Raw genomic sequence first — 12542 nt, forward strand, 5'->3', positions numbered from 1 at the left:
CACATGAGGCATCTTTACCGCTGCAGCCCCGGAGAGTGCAGGGTACTAAATCCGGGCAGCCTCAAATCAGTGTGTACAAGCTCTATAGAAAACAGCTTGTAAGCGCTGCACTCCTAGCACAGCAGTGGCCGGTAACCTAGGCAACGAGCAGTAAACAAAACTAAAATTCCTCCTCTCCTTGAGAATGAAAAGGATTTTTTAAAAACAAGTAAATCACAAAGCTGCTGCTTTTTATAAACAATTCTTCCCATTGATGAGGTCACTTTTATTGGGCGGCTACTACTAGAGAACAAATGGCGTTTCCACCTGTCATTGACTCCCTTTACATGTGGTAATTAAGCACCAGCAATAACCCCGCGGGTACAGCACATTACGGCCATATACGGAGATGACACGGCCTCTCTGCTCGCTGCCTTGTTACGGTGCACCCCTCCGCTATGCGCTTGGTATGGTCCCGGGTATAAATGCGCACTGCCCCGCCCCCTGGACGCTGTAGTGGCAGCTGTCGGCTGTGAGGTGCAGCAGTCATGGCTTCTTGGAGGTTTCTCAGCTCGTCCGTCGCGCTGTGCCCCGGAGTGCAGGGACCGTGTGCCTCAGCAGACCATGCGTCAGAGCAATGAGCGCTGGAGGTGGGTATGACAGCCATGGTGGACAGTGGCCGCCTCCTGTGTGTGGTGTGAGGACTGCTGTGTATTACTAGGTGTGAGGCTGGAGTGTGCGGTGTCCCCTGTGAAGGGCATAGGACGGGACAGTGTACGTGACTTTGCAGCAGTGTAGTAATGTGCGCCGCCCATCAGCACGTACTCACTGCTCCAGTGACAGCAGGTGACACCCAGGACTGTGACCTTGTGCACGGGGTCTGCCAAGCCCCTGCACAGGTTACACTTCCACTACTGTACCCTCTGTACAGACTGAATTGTCACACAGCTCTGCTGGCTATTGTCCTCTGTTATCAGCCACTTTCAGGTCACTTTGTTTTTTCTTTGTAGTATTCTTGCTATGATCTGTCCTTTTTGTGTCTTTTCTGTTTAGGTATCCCCACTGATGAGGAGTAGGCGACGGGCCTGGAGAGGAAAGTCCTGAACGCTTTGAAGAAGGGAGAGGTATATGACCTAATGAAGATAATTAAGACTGAAATGTACAACTGGGGACGCTAGAGTGCTACTCCCCTCCATTAGAGTGCTACTCCCCTCCATTAGAGTGCTACTCCCCTCCATTAGAGTGCTACTCCCCTCCATTAGAGTGCTACTCCCCTCCATTAGAGTGCTACTCCCCTCCATTAGAGTGCTACTCCCCTCCATTAGAGTGCTACTCCCCTCCATTAGAGTGCTACTCCCCTCCATTAGAGTGCGTCTAGGACCAGGCTGAGCCATGTTCACACACTTATATCTTACTCCTTGTGTTTACTGTTTGTTTTTGTTTTTTTTACAATTTTCTTGTATTGTGCCAAGTAGTGGACAAACCCTCCTTACTATATCCCTCAGTGTAAAATGGAAACAAACTCCCCTCCTGTGCGGGTGCCATTCTAGCAATGTGAGTGCTGGGTCTCCCTGGTCTCCCATGATATTTGTATACCGTGTGAGTGCTGCAGCCAGTCTGCTGCTAATGGGCCACTGTTCTCACACTTTCCTCTGATGTCCAAAGTTCATCTCCAGGAAGTGTGAGCGAAGCAGCCTGTTAGCGGCTGCTGATTATTCCATATGGGACCGGGAGACCTATTGCTGACACTGTTGGAACGACGCTGGTGTGAAACTGGAGTTTGTTTTATACCGGGTAATACAGCCTTTAAGAAAGGGGTTGTCAAGTCTTTGACAAACCTTTTAATATCCTTGTGTGTTTAGAGGAACAAACATTGGCTTTGCCCACTTCTCAAAGTTGTCTAAGCTGGCTGGGACACACATGTGTCAAGAAACTATTTGCTTTCAGCAACAAAAAGTTGTGCAAAAATGTAGCGAGATTCCAGGTTTTACAGTAGAAACCTGGTGACACTTGATGAGTCTGGGACAAAGTGAAACTGGCTGAAGAGGGGTCCCCGTCTTCAGATGCATCTGTAGGTCTTGTGCTTGTGATGTAAAGTTTGGGTCCTGGTGACATCCCCTATACTTTATTGGTGTAGCTGCTAGTCACACCCCGGTGTATATGGGGCATTATTAGTGACCTGCTAGACAGTCTAGCCACAGGGAACACACATCTGGTCACTTCTGTGTTCTGTAGTCATGCTTCCCAGGTCCTATTTCTTCGCGCTTTTTTATTTAATCCCTTATATAGCGCCTTTAATTCCGAAGCACTTTACCGACATTATCACTGACCCCATTGGGGCTCATAATCTAAATTCTCTATCAGTATGTCTTTGAAGTTTGGGAGTAAATTAGAGGAAACCCACGCAAACACAGGGAGAACATACAAACTCCTTGCAGATGTTGTCCTTGGTGGGATTTGAAGCCAGGACCCTATTACAGAGTGGGGAACTAGGAGAAACTGGATACTTTTTCCAGCGTATAAAACAGGATGGGATATGTAGTCTAGGAATGATGGCCGTATCCACAAATAGGCATGAGAAGAATTTTTTTATTATTATTTATTTATTTTACTATGACCTAAAAACTAACAGGCAGGTAGTTGCTAACTGTCTGTCTGTGCCTGGTGTCTGTCTCTGCCAGCACAGAGCGGTCAGACTGCTCCTGCTGGCGATTCAGCGGCTTCCACGGACGTCTTGTCAACAGAGCAGCTTCTTCTCTTCTGCTCTGTTGACAGCCAGCTTCCTTTTCCCAAAGTAAAAATAAAATGGCCCTGGACAACCCATTTAATGATACTTTGGCAGCATCGTTTAATAACTTTGTTCTACCTTGTTTCTCACTGTGAAGGACTCCAAACATCTGTCATGTGGCAACAACTCAAGGGGTAATGCCACCAGATTACTTTTTTTACGTTCTTTCTCATGCACCCTCTCCACAGGTCCTCAGTGCATATGGATGTCATAAAGCAGAATGGGGTGCTAACCATGTACCCATCACTTTAGACATCATAGTGGGGAGGAAGGGTTTCTCCTGCTGTTGACATACTTGGCCTCCATTACATTGATCACTGCTGGCAGGAGTATTATAATAAGTTTGTCCTACGACAGCTTCTTTCCAGACCTTCTTATAAGATGGTGTTCTTGCTTCAACACACGGTAAATAGTGCAGGTCTGAGATTAGGCAATGTACTGTATAGCTGTGCATGGGATATATTGTGCTGATTTCAGTGGATCAACCATGTAAGTACAGCAGTGCCTATCATGAGTTTCAGGCCTTGTTCCAGTTATTCCTTTGTTTCCAGGAGAAGTAAAGCAAATGACCAACCTCTTATACAAATGTGGATTAAGGTCAAAGTCCATAATGAGTCCTTTGCAGGAATCTCTCAGTGTATCTGGATTCATGACAAGACATTGCTAAATTATTTTGTTCAGTGTCTTTAAATAAACATTTGTGTTCTTTACATATACAGGTGCATCTCACAAAATTAGAATATCATCAAAAATTTAATTTATTTCAGTTCTTCAATACAAAAGCTGAAACTGATATTATAGTCATTACAAACATAGTGATCTATTTCAAGTGTTTATTTCTTTTAATGTTGATGATTATGGCTTACAGCCAATGAAAACACAAAACTCATTATCTCAGTAAAGTAGAATAATTAATAAAAAACACCTGCAAAAGCTTCCTAAGCGTTTAAAAGGGTCCCTTAGTCTGTTTCAGTAGGCTCCACAATCATGGGGAAGACAGCTGACTTGACAGATGTCCAGAAGGCAGTCACTGACACAATCCACAAGGAGGATAAGCCACGAAAGGTCATTGCTAAAGAAGCTGGCTGTTCAGAGTGCTGAATCCAAGCATATTAATGGAAAGTTGAGTGGAACAAAAAAGTGTGTAGAAAAAGGTGCACAAGCAATCGGGATAACCGCAGCCTTGAAAGGCTTATTAACAAAAGGCCGTTCAAAAATTTTGGGGAGACTCACAAGGAGTGGATGGCTGCTGGAGTCATTGCTTTAAGAGCCACCACACACAGACGTATCCAGGACATGGGCTACAAGTGTCGCATTCCTTGTGTCAAGCCACTCATGACCAATAGACAACGCCAGAAGCGTCTTACCTGAGCCAAGGAGAAAAAGACCTGGATTGTAGCTCAGTGGTCCAAGGTGGTGTTTTCAGATGAAAGTAAATTTTGCATTTCATTTGGAAATCAAGGTCCCAGAGTCTGAAGGAAGAGTGGAGAGGCCACAATCCAAGCTACTTGAGGTCTAGTGTGGAGTTTCCACAATCAGTGATGGTTTGGGGAGCAATGTCATCTGTTCGTGTAGGGCCACTGTGTTTTATCAAGACCAAGGTCAGCGCAGCCGTCTACCAGGAAACTTTATTGCACTTCATGCTTCCCTCTGCTGATAAGATTTTTGGAGATGGAAATTTCATTCTCCTGCAGGACTTGGTACTTCTGGCAGTGTGGACAGGTGCCAATACCTGGTTTACAAACAGTATCACTATGCTTGATTGGCCAGCAAACTCGCCTGACCTTAACCCCATAGATTCTCTATGGGGTATTGTCAAGAGGAAACATTTTTCAAGCTGTTATAAAGTATTCTAATTTACTGAGATAATGACTTTTGTGATTTCTTTGGCTGTAAGCCATAATCATCAACATTAACAGAAATCAACACTTGAAATAGATCACTGTTTGTAATGACTCTATATAATGAGTTTCACTTTTTGTATTGAAGAACTGAAATAAATACATTTTTTGATATTCTAATTCAGTGAGATGCACCAGTAAGTGGTATAACACTTACAACTCATTTTGTCTTTTTAAGGATCCTTTTAATGTCCTCAAGCCAAAATCCTATGCAGGAACCAAAGAGAATCCACACATTGTGCCATCAGTCAATAAGCAGAGACTTGTGGGCTGCATATGTAAGTTTCTTTGCTACACGTTTCATTTCAGTGTAAAACTTATAGAAAGGGTGATTAACCCCTGAAAGCTGTACAGATTTGTCATGAGCACATGTCACTTTGGGCTGTGTGCCAGATATGTACACCATGCCAATTAACCCATCAGATACCACAGTCAATCACAACAGCAGCATCTAAGTGGTTAAAAGGGAGAATACTCACTCTTTAACACTATCTGCTCATCGCGATTGTAATCGTGGGTGCCAATAGTTTGCATTGCACCCTGAGGTCATCAGATGACCTCGGGGTACAGTGGCCTGTTGGACCCTCTTTATGGCAGTGTCTAACAGACTGAGTCAGTGAAAATCTAACAGGTCTCATGCACTGTATTGTGAGTACTGCGTGAGTACTGCAGTGTATGGGACCAGGAATTGGTGAGAAATGTTCATGTTCCACAGTGGTACTAGGTTAAAGTAAAAGGATTAAATAAAATGCATGTATTAAATAAAGTATAATTACTCTTAACTTTCCCACAAAGAAAAATCCCCCACCTAGCTCTTGTGGTAAATAAGTTTCAGCTTCTAGAATATGGCGATGCAAAAACAAATTAATGTTTGTAAAATATTGTTTTTAGTGTGCAGAAGTAGCAAAGCATAAAGAGCTAAAACTGGTATCCTTATAATCATACTGAACCAAACAATAAATCATTCTTACTACTAATAGCTTTTACCACACAGTGAACCACATAAAAATATATAAAACCAATAACTGAATTGCTGTTCTTTGTTTTTTTGTTCATCCTGCATCTGTGTAAAAAGTGATCAAAAGAATGTTCTGTATCCCAAAATGGTACTTAAAAAAGGATCAAACTCCTCCTGCAAAAATAAGCTCTCGTACAGCTCTTGGCCAGATAAGTTGTTGCTCTCAGAATGTAGACCAAAATTTTTTTTTTTATAAATCTGACATCGCTGTAAATGTATTGAACAGAATAATAAAGCAGTCTTATCACTTATACCACACGAAAATTGCGTAAAATTTAAAAACTATTTTACTGCTGTTTTTGTTCATTCTGATTCCCAATAATCTGAATAAGGCTCGGTTCACATTTATCCTGTGCTCTCCACTGAGCACTTGCGTCTGGGTTTCAGTGTAAATTCCCCAAAAAATGTGATTCAGATAGAACCCCCAACTGAACCACTCGCTATAATGAGGCAGGTGGTCACTTTGGACTCCATCTGGACTGTGTTCCACCAAAGTCCCATCAGTTTAGGTGTCTTTTTAGCGCACAAGTGTGGGTGACCACTGTTCTGTGCATGTCTCAAGATGGATACCACCGGAACAGATGCCAAACTGAGTCCAAAGTGTCTCCACCTGCCTCATTATGGAGAGCGGTTGCATTGGGGGGTTTCATCTAAATCACATTTTTGTAGGATTTACACGGAAACTCCAGCGTAAGTGCTTAGTGTAGAACACAATAATATGATCCCAGCCTTCTATTGAAAACAAGGGATGTCCCCCAAAATATTACCAATAAAACACTAACTTAGACCTGAGTGGAGTTTTGTGCAGGATATCTGTCACTGGAAACATAGGGGGTCCCACATTACTGGTAGAACAAAGACTCTTGAAAAGCGACGGATCCCAACCCATCAAATAAAATCCAGTGAAATCTGTGCTTCCAAATTCCCCTCCTTCTGAGCCCCCCTATGCCTAAACCACAGTAAGCGGCCACATGTTTGGCATTATTGTAGCTGGGAGAGTGCACTTAACAATTTACGGGGTGTATGTCTCCATAAGCTCAAGCTGGGCACAATATATGGGGCTACTACACTGTATGGGGGCACAATGTATGAGCATTTAAGTGGCAGATTTGCAATTCTCAAGGGGAAAAAAGCCTGGTGTGTATGTTGCAAAGCAAACTCCTGTGGGCCAAAATAGTTACTGCAGCTGTAGATGAATTCATTGAAAGGTACAATTTCTAAAATGGGGTCATTTTGTGCGTTTTTCTATTGACACCTTCGGGGTTCCGCAAATGTCACCTGCAAAACTTGTGCACCAAATAGCGCTCCTTCCTTCTCAGCCCTGACGTGTGGCCTAACAGTAACTTCTGATGACATATGGGGCATTGCTGCATTTGGGAGAAATTGCTCAATAAATTATGGGGTCCAGTTTCACCTAATAACCCTTGTGTAAATGACAAACTTTCAGCTAATAAAAAATGTACAGTTCTACCACTAAAATGTTAGTTCCATGTCCCCATATCGCAAAATTCTGTGAGGCACCTGTGGGTTCAAAATACTCACTACACCCCTAGATGAATTCCTTAGGCAGTGGAGTTTCCAATATGGAGTCACCGGGGGGTGGTGGGTGTTTCTGCTGTTCTGGCATTTCAAGGGCTTGGCTAATGGAGTCCACAATCTATTAAAACAAAGTCTGCGTTTTAAAAGCCAAGTAGCGCTCCTTCCCATCCGATCCCTCCGTGTGCTCAAATAGCAGTTTACACCCCCATATGGGGTACTACCACGTTTAGATATACTGGTCATACACACATCTAGAATAATGTACAAGACCATAAACTCACAGAAATCCGCTCAAAGGGATTGAATCTAGAAAACTGGTATAAAATACAAAAAAATATACTGTAATTCCAATGGCCCTGCAATCACTCTTTACCTATTTATAGAAGTCCATATATTCCAGCCGCCTAAGCAATGCCTGTTCAGGTTCAGATAGTTGTGTATATTGTTGTTGAAAGTTCTCAGAGAAAATGCCATTATTTTTTAAAATGGTGGATATTGCAGCAGCATGATGAAGTCTGGCACCAATGTGAATTTTAAAGGACTCAGTTTGTAGTTGTACAATAAATTCAAGCACTAAAACATAACCTTTTATCATTTTCTTTCTTTCTTCCAGGTGAAGATAATTCTCAAGTTATCTGGTTCTGGGCCCATGATGGGCAGGTAAATCGCTGCCCACAGTGTGGCTCTCACTACAAGGTTGTCCTTTGAGCTTCCACACTGAAGAGGACTTGTATTACTATTGACAGCCATATGTTAAAGTTAAAAAATCTTTTATTAAATACTTGATATATTGTAATGTGTTTTATTTTCATTAGCATTGGTCGTGCATACAGAACAATGCTTAAAAAAGCTAACGTTCTCCCATCCTTTGAATTGGAGTTGACAAAGGTCTGTAAGAATTTGGCAGTTTGGATGGGCAAGATGCGTTCTGTGGTCTGGATCTCCACTCTGGCTTCCACTAGTGGCTTCTGCAGGATAAATTATAGGAGTGGTTCGAAACTAATAAGGATTTTAATCCTAAATGTCTTTCTATTGTACTAATCTAATCGCTCTTCTAATTGACTTTAAGAAGTCACTGCTGTTCCCTCTTTAGTTTAACTTTTTTTTTTACCTACTTTGTTTTGATGACATTTTTTGAGAATCCCCAGAATCTCCTGGTTATCTGGGAGCCTTGGCTTGGTCACTGCCGCAGCCCCTGTCTCCACCCTGAAACACAGAGTCATCATTGACATCAGTTTCAGGGGTAGGGTTATTCCCTGCTGTACGGAGCATGTGACGGTTGTCCATTCTGACTCTGTATGAGCTTCCTTGTCACTGTGTAGTACTTTCAATGCACACAGTGTGCTCCCTCGCTAGCCCTAATGGGAAGAGACTAGCCGACAAGAGTGCACTTGGTGTGCATTGTAAGGTGAGGGGACATGCAGAGTACAGCAGGGACTGCCCACCCCCTGAAGCGGATGTCACTGACTCTTCATTTCAGGGTGGAGATAAACTGTTAAATTGTAAATAAAAACTCCCTTTTAGATAAGCTATTAGAATCTTACTACATAAAGATCTTAATGTTGAGGTGAGTCCGAGAAAAGAATCAGCTGACGGTGGAGTCATGTTGTAGATGATAAAAGGGAGTGTTTTCCTATTGAATTTTTAAACGGCTTAACCCTGTCAGCCATGCCAAGTCGTTGCCTTATCCTTAAAGGGATCGAGCCACCATAAAGAATACAGTTAACCAACCAGAAAAGGTGGAAATAATTTAGTTATTTAGTGATTCAAAATTATGCTTCATTCAAAAGATACCAAGCTTTTTTATTTTTTGAATTCTGCTTTCTGGCGCCCCCTGGCGTTGTTCCATTCCGTTTTGGTAGTGGGTGATCAGCTGGTCGCGTTTGCACAGTGCCTGTCATAAGAGCCCCCCCCAAGTCCACACCCGCAGTGTGCACAATGTATTCTGTCACAAGTCTGACAGTCTGCTGTAAGCACAGTGTGTGATTCACCCCCTCCCCCTGCACTCACAGCTCCCCTCCCGGTGAGATGGTTCTGCTTCACAGCCTAAGCGCAGAAGGTGTGTCTCTGCTATTGTGCTTACAAGTCTGTGATGTGAGGAAGAACCATCTCACTGGGAGGGGAGCTGTGAGTGCAGGGGGAGGGGGTGAATCACAGACACTGTGCTTACAGCAGACTGTCAGACTTGTGACAGAATACATTGTGCACACTGGAATTGAGGGGGCTCTTATGACAGGAACTGCAAACTCGACCAGCTGATCACCCACTACCAGGACATATTGGAATAAAGTCAGGGGGCGCCAGAGAGCAGAATTCAAAAAAATGAAAGCTTGGTATCTTTTGAATGGAGCATAATTTTGAATCACTATAAATTACAAAACCATTTATTTCTCCCTTTTCTGGTTGGTTAACTGTATTCTTTATGGTGGCAGAACCCCTTTACCCCCGAGGGTGGTTTGCACGATAATGACTAGGCAAATTTTTACAATTCTGACCACTGTCACTTTATGAGGTAATTACTCAAACGCTTCAACGGATCCCCCTGATTCTGAGAATGTTTATTTTTTCGTGACATATTGTACTTCATCATAGTGGTAAAATTCCTTCGATATCACTTGCGTTTATTTGTGAAAAGCTCGGAAAATTTAGCAATTTTCAAAATTAATTTTTATGCCGTTACATCAGAGAGATGTCACACAAAATAATTAATAAATAACATTGCCCACATGTCTACTTTACATCAGCACAATTTTGGAACCAACATTTTTTTTATTTTTTATTAGGGAGCTATAAGGGTTAAAAGTTGACCAGCGATTTCTAATTTTTAAAACAAAATTTGCAAAACCATTTTTTTTTTTAAGGGACCACATCACATTTGAAGCGACTATAAGGGGCTTTTATGACAGAAAATACCCAAAAGTGACATAATTCTAAAAACTGCACCCCTCAAGATTCTCAAAACCACATTCAAGAAGTTTATTAACTCTTCAGGTGCTTCACAGGAATTTTTGGAATGGGGAAGAAAAAAATGAATATTTACCAGTACGTCCATCATAACAGCACGACATGAGTTAAGTCCTCTGTTCCTCTAGGGACAGGAAACGCATGAGAGGTTAAAAGCCCCCCCCCCCCATCACACCCTCAGTGTTTTTTCTGTCCCTAGCAGGAGAGGACACTATGGAGAGGTTCTCCGAAGATGGAAGTTACGTGAGAGCCAGGGGGATTGGGGGGGTCTGAGAACTCTCCCCTTCCTTCGGTCCAGAGGCTCCATGCTGATACCCCTTTGCGGGGTCCCTCAGCCAGAAGACCGCCGCTTGCCGCTGTATCCCCCGGACAAGCTGAGCGTTGCGCTATCCCACCGGCTGAAAGGCCGGCGTGCGCTCCACGGAGGAGCGCGGTGTATGGCTTCCGGCGGGAGGCGGAGTCATCAGGGCAAACATCCGCTTTGGAGCCGGCGTGCGTTCCAGGGTGGAGCGCACGCCGAGCGCGGTGCGAGACTTCTGGCCAGGAGGCGGAGTCAGAAGAGCGGACATCCGCTTTGGCCGGCGTGCGTTCCAGGGTGGAGCGCACGCCAGTTCTCCTTCCGGCATTGAGAAGAGGGGCTTCGGCACCCAGAACGCACAGGTGCCCGGAGGCAGTGGTGAGCCTCCAGGGCATTAAGAATAGCGATTATCATTGGGGGCGTGGCTACCACCTGGATCAGGTAAGACCCTATAAAAGGGTACACCTCAGCCACACACACACTGACACCATGGAAGCTAATCCTTCACGGTCAGAAGCCCCTTCAGAGTCCCTGGGCAGTGTGAGTACAGCCTTAGGCCCTTCTCTGGATAAATCAGAGTATTCTAGGACAGATTTTTATAGTAAATCTCCGGTGTCCTTTTATATTTTTTATGGATTAGGAGAGGGGAACCCAGAGGTCTGGATCTTCTTCCAAAAAATCAAGACGATGTGTAGACTGTAACACGAAGCTTCAGGACTCGTATAAAAAGTGGCTGTGTAAAAAATGTATAGCCGAGGTCCTAAAGGAAGAAAAAACTTCCTTTTTGACGGATATAAGATCTATGATACGTGAGGAGGTCCAGAGTACAGTCTCGAGCCTCATGCCTTCCCGTACACAGCCGTCACACCAAATAGTTCAACCCTCTCCTCGCCAGAAAAGACCTTGGTGGGAGGTGGAAGATGTGTCTGAGGAAGGAGAATATTCGGATTCCGCATCAGAGCAGTCTAGAAGAGGATGAGGATCGCTTCTCTCAGTTACCCTCACGAGCGAAAGAAATATGTCTTCTCTACGGAACATATGGATGAACTATTAAAGTCCGTCAGGCGTACTATGAACTTGGAGGACACTCAGGTCTCCCATTCCAAACAGGATGAAATGTTCGCAGGTCTGAGAACTCAGAGAAATAGAGTATTCCCTGTAAATGAGCATTTAAAATCAATGATTATGGAGGAATGGGAAGAAGTGGAGAAAAGACTCATTGTGCCAAGAGACTTTAAATCCCGTCTTCCTTTCAATCCGGAGGATATCAAACTTTGGGAGGAAATCCCTAAAGTAGATGTCCCAATAGCGAAAGTGGCTAAGAAAACATCCATCCCCTTTGAGGATTCGTCTTGCCTCAAGGACGCAATGGATAGGAAGGCAGAGAGCATGCTCAAGAGGAGTTGGGAGGCCTCAGCAGCCATAATTAAGTCAAATATCGCTGCCACTTCAGTGGCAAGATCCATGTGCCTTTTGGTTGGACGAGCTGTCAGATCAAATTAGGTCGGACTCCCCTGTAGAGATGCTATCAGACTCTCTTCCCATGTTAAAGCTGGCAACGCAATTCATGGCTGATGCCTCGGCCGAATCGGTCAGATTCGCAGCTAGATGTAGCGTATTATCTAATACAGCTAGATGGGCGATATGGCTAAACATGTGGTCGGGGGATAGCCACTCAAAGACTAAACTGTGCTCAATTCCCTTTTCGGGTGCTTGGGTCTTTGGTCCAGTGTTGGACGAGATCCTAGAAAGAGCATCAGACAAGAAAAAAGCATTTCCCGAGGATAGGGTTAAAAGATACCGGCCCTTTCGTGGACCCCGTCGATCCCCTAAACGTGATTACAGGGGTAAGGGTAAGACGGGGAGATGGTCTTACAGGAAGGGAGGAAAGGACAGAGCAGATCAGGTTGCCTCTGGAGCCCCAGCTAGACCATGACGTCATTGGAGTAGAGGGCAGGCTTCTTTTCTTTTAGGACAAGTGGGTGTCCATTACAAAAAATCAATGGATCCTACGTTCCTTAGGGGAAGGTTTCAAAATAGACTTCTCCCATGCCC

The 12542-nt window shown here is 44.0% G+C and overlaps 1 pseudogene; it reads left to right on the plus strand.

Moving 5' to 3' along the window:
• Positions 1-209: 209 nt before the first annotated feature.
• On the plus strand, positions 210-8021 carry LOC141273623 (cytochrome c oxidase subunit 5B, mitochondrial-like; annotated as a pseudogene).
• Positions 8022-12542: the final 4521 nt, after the last annotated feature.

This window comes from Phyllobates terribilis, unplaced genomic scaffold (assembly GCF_046119375.1).
Source record: "Phyllobates terribilis strain yellow unplaced genomic scaffold, ASM4611937v1 Scaffold_5__5_contigs__length_657084704, whole genome shotgun sequence".
In the NCBI taxonomy this organism is placed as follows: Eukaryota; Metazoa; Chordata; class Amphibia; order Anura; family Dendrobatidae; genus Phyllobates; species Phyllobates terribilis.